The sequence below is a fragment of the Fragaria vesca genome, linkage group LG6 (genome assembly GCF_000184155.1).
Source record: "Fragaria vesca subsp. vesca linkage group LG6, FraVesHawaii_1.0, whole genome shotgun sequence".
Taxonomy (NCBI): domain Eukaryota; kingdom Viridiplantae; phylum Streptophyta; class Magnoliopsida; order Rosales; family Rosaceae; genus Fragaria; species Fragaria vesca.
Genome location: NC_020496.1, coordinates 19462404 through 19469698, shown reverse-complemented (window position 1 = coordinate 19469698; position 7295 = coordinate 19462404). Strand labels below are relative to the sequence as shown.

General features: G+C 36.1%; 1 pseudogene across 1 annotated transcript in view; it reads left to right on the top strand.

The window, feature by feature from the left end:
- Nucleotides 1-1214: 1214 nt before the first annotated feature.
- Nucleotides 1215-7295, top strand: part of LOC101291451 — an 8453-nt pseudogene continuing 2372 nt past the window's right edge. Inside the window, exons 1-2 of the transcript XR_185113.1 lie at nucleotides 1215-1290; nucleotides 6799-6983. The product of XR_185113.1 is annotated as an uncharacterized LOC101291451 (transcript). The remainder of the gene's footprint in view (nucleotides 1291-6798; nucleotides 6984-7295) is intronic.

The window sequence follows — 7295 nt, the reverse complement described above, 5'->3', positions numbered from 1 at the left end:
ATGACTTGTCTCACACGTCAAAATATTCTCAAAACCATATTATAAACGAGATTTAATTAACCAGTAAAAATCATAATTAATATCTCAAACCAAAATACTCGCTAAAACATTCTCAAGGCCAAGATCGATATTCCACCAATAATTTCGAAAATTAAAAATAGCAAACTACCGAAAATCCTATTTTCGGAAATCTTTTATAAATCTCAAAGTCCACCAATAAAACCTTTTTAAAGAAATCAGGAATTTATAAAAATATTCACACTCAAATACCAAATTAATAATCCGAGCTCAAATCCATAAATCTTGACTAACAATTAATCCATGCTTCAAACTTAAATAATTTCCAAAATCATCTCATAAGCCAAAATTATAATAGAAGCTCGGAAAATAAAATAATAACTTATAGAATCTTGCATGCTTATTTATTTAAAACCAAAATGTCCACTCACAAGTTTAGGCATAAGCCCGACGATAACAGCATCGCCACTCAAGCGAGGTTCCATTCGTATCCTGGCATAATAAATATGCTTAGAACCACTCTTCGATTTAGAAGAATTAAATGCTTTAACTTAATCATCGAAATCCTCCCAATTAACCCACTAATAAACTAATTAAATTTTTACCAAACTTCATCTACAACTTCACTTCATCGATTCTAGCACTTTAGGACCATTACCAAGAAAATCTAATGGTCGGATTTATCCTAACAACCGCCAATTTCTCTAATCCCCGAAAAATTCCAAACCTAATCAAAACTCATCCAAAAATCTGAACTATACTTCAATAAACTCCTCTTATTAAAACCATCTCAAAAAAGGAAAAACTGCCCTTAAGGGGCGGCGCCGCCGGCAGCCGAAATCTGGCGACGTCCAATGCCTCCCAAATTTTAACAAAATAATCCTCTCATCATGCACAACAACTTTTATAACTAGCACTTAGTCCAATTCTAAGGCTAACCAGGGTAATCGAACTAAAACATCCATGAATCCCTAGAACTTCAATTATACATTTCTCATTAACAAGATCGAATTAGACCAATTCATTTTGAGGGATTACTCACCTTGATGAGGGCTACAAGATGAGCCAAAAATCACGAGCTATGATGGCCGGAGGTGGGAGCTCTGGCGAAGGAGCAGTCGGGACTCTAGAGGAGTTCTCCTCCCGTCCGACGACATCATCGGCTCGGACACCGGCCTAGGAAGGCAGGGGAGGCGATGGGGGTCCGAACTGGGGTGGTTCGGCAGTCTCTGGTGGCCGGACGGCGGCGGGAGGAGCTGAAGTTTCCGGCAGGTCAGGGTAGGCTCGGGAGAGAGGAGAGAAGGGAGAGAGAGATAGAGTGTAGGTGGGGGTGTTGGGCTGCTTCACACCCGGTCCAACATAAATACCCAACAAAATAAAGCCTACCAAAATTTACCTCCTTTTACCAAAATAGTAACTTTCGTTTTTAGACCATAACTTTTTCATAAGAACTCCGTTTTAAGCGTGCCACGTGTCCATGAACTCTGTTTAACGTCCTCTACAACTTTCATGAAGAAAGTTTTCCCAAATTCCAAACGGAAGAAAAAGTCAACTTTTGGGTCATTAAGTAGTAAACGGTTACTCAACTCAGTAAAAAGTCAAAGTAACCTAAAAGTCAATAACCGTAAATTAACTTAAGAATCGGGACGTGACAAAACTACTTAAATATCTTAACCCATATTTCTTATAGACAATCAATACTCGTGATCGAATTTAAGATTCGTGTTAGTATTAGTTTTATCATGCATACTATTCTAATCTTAAATATTACTAACACATTTACAAGATCTTAAGAAAGGAAAACATCATATTCCTTTACTTATTAGCTTGAGTAGATATATATCTATATATATATACATATATAAATATTTGTGTATCTATAGATTCATGTCAATACATATATAAGGTATACCTCATATATAGATTCATGTACTAGCTGATTTTTCTTTTACCCCTCTTACTATTTGGTTTTCTTTGTGAACAATCACCCTAACTAGCTAGACTATCACTCAAATTTAATGTTTGGTCATTTAAGTCAGATAAAATTAGTGGAAATTAATTTACAATGCATGCTTCATGGCCTATTTATACTTGGGAGTTGCAACATCTTTTCTTCACACTCCAAGATCAAACGTAGAGATGATCACAAACTTCCTTAGTTGAATAGAAAAGTTCCCACACCAAAATCTTATCCTTCACTCTTTTTCTCTTGAGAAGTTCTCTCTTTGTCAAAGAAGCCCAACCTTGAGTCAATACCAAAACCTTCACTTCACTTCTGAAAATTCAAGAGTAAGTACATGGTTACATTCCTATACTTTTTTGTCTTTAAGATTATCAAAATGCATAACTAAGGATAAAATGGAAAGGAATATGTTTTCTAGAAAACTTATATTTTCGTATATAATTAAATATCACTTGGTAAAATTTGATCACAGAACTAGATTCTTCATGAAAAATGCTTCAGTTTAGGCTTTTGAATCATTTAAAAAGGTTTGGAAATGAACAAGTTATGGCTAATCAAACTTCCAAACTAATAAACTTGCTGAAAATCCATTACAACTACCACAATTTCAAAAATTCATATCTCACTCATTTCTTAACCATTTTCTACAAAATTTATATCAAATTGAAGCTTAGGACCTCTATTTTAAATGTGGAAAGTTTCAGAAGCAATGGTAAAATATAAAAAACGTAAAGATTTAGACATCAAAGGTAACATAAAGGATATCAGCTTTCTGCACTGCTACTGTTTTTCACCATTTCTGGACTCTATGACTTCGAACTGGATTATATGACTTATCCCATTGGATTCCTTACGAAAAATCCTTTGACATGGACTCCTCACTTGCCTAATTTGGACATAAATTGAATGAGATATGAAAATGATAAGTTGACGGTTCTTTGGACAAGGATTTCCCTCATTATATATGAGAAATGTGACTACTAATTCTTTGACTACTAACTAATTTTCTGTTTATTTAATTTAAAGTACATTTACTTTATTGCACATTTACTTTCAAGTTTATTAAATTGCTTATCTTGTGCATACCTGAGTTATTGACAAATTTTAAAGTATATTGATGTACGGTTATATACTTTGTTGGTCTTGAAGTAATTGTCTTGCTTACTAAAGTTTGCTATATTTTATTGACGTAATTATATTTGGAGATGTGAAGCTGGGTGATTAGTACTACCTCATGCTTAAGTGAATTACTGGTAAAAGTGTTTTGTGATTTGTGATTTGTGAAGTTAGCCTGGGTCCTAGTCCCTATAGATAGTGCACTATTATACTCATAGGAAGAAAGTGTCGACATTGAGTATACATACTTTGGTATTGTCCTCGGTATGCTGCGGCTCATCCGTGCTTTGGTATAGTGGACCTAGCACGTGATCTTTGTGATTTATTACCAGTTTCTTAAATATTCACATGGATAAATTTATTCACGCTTGTATGTGTGTGTGTGTGTGTGTGCATAAATAAGAATCGGTATGAACAAATAAAAATGATTCTTGATACATTTTTACTTAGTTGTGTTTATTTCTGGTTTCTTATAAGACACATTATTATAAGAATGTAAGTTATACTTATTGGGTCTGTGTTACTCATGATGCTACACATTCTTGTTTTCAGGTAACGAATAGATGTTTGGGGAATGGGATGAACCTACTAAATAAAAGAATGTTTTCTTTTGCTATTTTGAGAATAAATGTAGAGAAATTTTATTCACACATCCTAAATCACTTGATACACATCCTAATTTTTTGGGTAATTATCTTTTCTCACACATTACCCACTTTACCCTTATTTTATTGTAAGCCAATATCGTCTTCCTCGAGTCTCCAACACAGTTCATCGCCATCGTCATCTCACACTACATTATGTATAATTATATTTCAATAATTGAAAACAAGAAAGGATGACGAAAGAGTCTATAAAGATGATAATTTGAATTTCTTGGAGAGATTTCAACCTTCTAGCTTTGTTGCCAGGCTATGAAAAAGAAGAAACCCTAAGCTTCAAAACAATAATACAATCAACCTCATGTCAACTATGTTTGAAGTTTTAATATTGAAATTATTTTTTAGGTGATTCAGACATTCAGTAGTTTGGTTTGGAGGCAACCCAAATAGTTGAGCTGCATCTTAGTTTGTTATTACATATGATCCAATTTTACAGTTCCAATTTTTTAGGTGTTCATCGTGTGTCCAGCATAATCATAATCTTAAAATTTTACTCTTTGTCTCTCTTTTTGCTCTCTCTCTCTCTCTCTCTCTCTCTCTCTCTCTCTCTCTCTCTCTCTCTCTCTCTCTCTAACAAATAAAATGTATGTTGTACTCTCTATTGCAGATGAGTCGTTGCAACTCTACCAAACAATGAAGACATTAGTGGCGGTATGTTTTTGCATTCATAGCTTGGTAGTTAGTGATTTATGAGGATGATTACTAAATTTTGTTCTTTCTAAGCAAAAAACCACATCGAGCAAAAATTTGTATTAAGAGAATATCCCCAAGATAACGTGTTTACCATCTCTAGTCGCCATGTAGATGATGAAGGCAAGAAGATTGTAGAAATGATGGGTTAATAACTTAATTATGTTGAAGGAAAAATACCTTAAGTGTGCATTCGTCAAAGTAACTGACGGTAGTAAATTAGAAAGTTAATGATCAACGGATGTAACAGTTGAATTAGTCATCAATAAGTCATTAATTATTGTCATTATGTACGTTGTAATTACCGTTGTAATCACTGTTGTAATCTCATTTCTATATAAAAGGATACTAATGAAAAATGAAATGAGTAAACCTTTCCATTTCTTATTTTATTAGACGATATCAGCACGATCCTCAAATGCCAAGTTGAAATCAAAGAAAAAAAAATGACAAAACCTAGATTTTTTTTCTTTTCATGCCGTCTTCTCAATTAGTGCCCCTGCGCCCTTGCTAGCTATGACAGACCAGAATCCGGCAACGCTCCAACCCTTCTGCACGCTACACACAACTATCAACGATGTGCCTACCAAGAACATCTACATCCCTTGCCCAATGCGCATCCGACCTCGACCTTTTATGGAAACCAAGATCCGACAACCAACACCAACACTCACCAGCCCACCCAGTCCCCGACAACTACATCCCAGGGCTCGCATGTCGTGCGCTCCACCTTTAGCGCATTGCACCTATGCCACAACCCACGCGCTAACAACCCACCGCAACCCAGCGTCACGTGTTTCACATAGCTAACCCAGCGCCACCGCGTATCCCTTCGACGCAAGCAGCTCACATCGGACACAACGCTACTGAATGCGGCGCGATCTAACATTCAAGCTCGACCAGGGCCCGACCTAGAAAAAAAAAAGTGGATTTTTTTTACCTCTTATGATAAATTAGGTCATTTACTAAGGTAATTTTCATAATTTTACCTTGTGATTATTTTACACTTTGTTGTTTTAAATGGTATATATGGAATCAAATGTACTATATTATTTAATGTTATAATTTATTACTTATTAATGGTAACTAATATTAAATATATATGATACTCTAAACCTAATATCAAAAACCCTAAGGCCGTCTCTATCGAGAACAACCACCAAACCCTAATTCGGTCGTTCGTTGATCTCTCTGCATATCGACTTCATGACTTTCGCGTCTCCAAAAGTTAGTTTCCCTTTATCATCCAAAGCCCTAAATATGTTTTCACCATCATCATCCTCCACCCTAAACTCGAGCAAGATATCTGAGACCTCGTCCATCAACGAAGTCACAAAATCTTTTGCTACCTCATTTGCGATTGCAAGCACCAAAGTGATCAATCTCTCTAATCGAATCACATGTCCTCAAAGGCGTGTACAACAATCCTTCCTCATTGCATGTGTGATTTACCAATTATGAACTTGAACGGTTCATGTTTGACAGATTTGTTCGTCCATTAATTTGATCTAGTTTGTTACCTTAACGATCACCGATTTGGTTGAAAATTTGTATGACTTGATCTATTCATATAGACCTAAAAACTGAACGGATGATATGCCAAGATGTGATCGAAAAATAGGTTTTTTAAACCATAAACCGAAAAATCTTCAACTAGTCCTCAACTTAATGGTCTTCACTAGAAATGCTCCTTTTGTATTCATTCTTAAAAAGCAGAGAAAATCAATTCATCTCTAAGTGAGAGATTATTTGGCGCTAAGGCCACATTTTGTTGTCTCCCAAAATTAAACTGGGTTAACTGTGCCGTCCTACCCGGCCCAGCTGTATATACTATGTATGATTTTTTTGGTCTAAAATACTATGTGTGATTTTTTTAAGAAGAAAATACACTAGGTATTTTTCTCAAAATACACTAGGTATGATTGAAATAGTCTTGTAAAAAAAAAAATAATAATAATAAATAGTCATGCATGAGAAATTGGAAATTTGTACGTGCATGATTGCCACGCAAACAAACCAGCTGTTGCCAAGTTTCGTCAAGGCACCACCACGTAGCTAGCAAGTCATCCATATCTCCCAAACCCTCATAACCAGGAGAAGGAGCTATCCCTCAGATCAATCAAACCCAGAATCCATTTGTAATAAAAACTCACTCCATTTCAATATATATACACCCGAAGACACCAACCTGTTCGACCGCACCAATCTCCAATGGAGACCAGCACCACAGTGCAGACGAAGACGAGGGTGATGGTGGCCGTCGACGAAAGCGACTGGAGCTCCTACGCGCTCACCTGGGCGCTTGACCATCTCTTTATCAACGCACCGAGCACGGTGGAAGGCAGTGAGACGGAGGCAGGGATGGTGACGTTGGTCCACGTGACGCAGCCGTTTCAGCACATTGTGTACCCTCTCGGACCTGCCGGAGCAACCTATATGTATCCGCGTCGGTGATGGAGTCGGTGAAGAAAGCTCAGGACGAGAGCTCTGCTGCCATTCTCTCCCGCGCTTTGCAGATTTGCAAGGACAGGATGGTAGGTCGTCACAACTTCTATCTGATGAGTTTTTGTGTTTGGAAATGTAAACTTTTAGTTCTGAGATTTATTATAGTACATAGTTGCTGAGATTGATATATAGAATCGGAGAAATCTAATGATCGGTTTTCGTTAATTTAATCGGAGAAATCCAGTGATCTATACATTAGGTTATACAAACTAAACAGTGAAGATGCGGAAATATGATAAAAAGTGAGTCAAATAAGAACTTCACATTTTAATTTCAGAACGAAGATTCGCTCCGGATAGGAAATATATATATATATATATATATATATATATATATATATA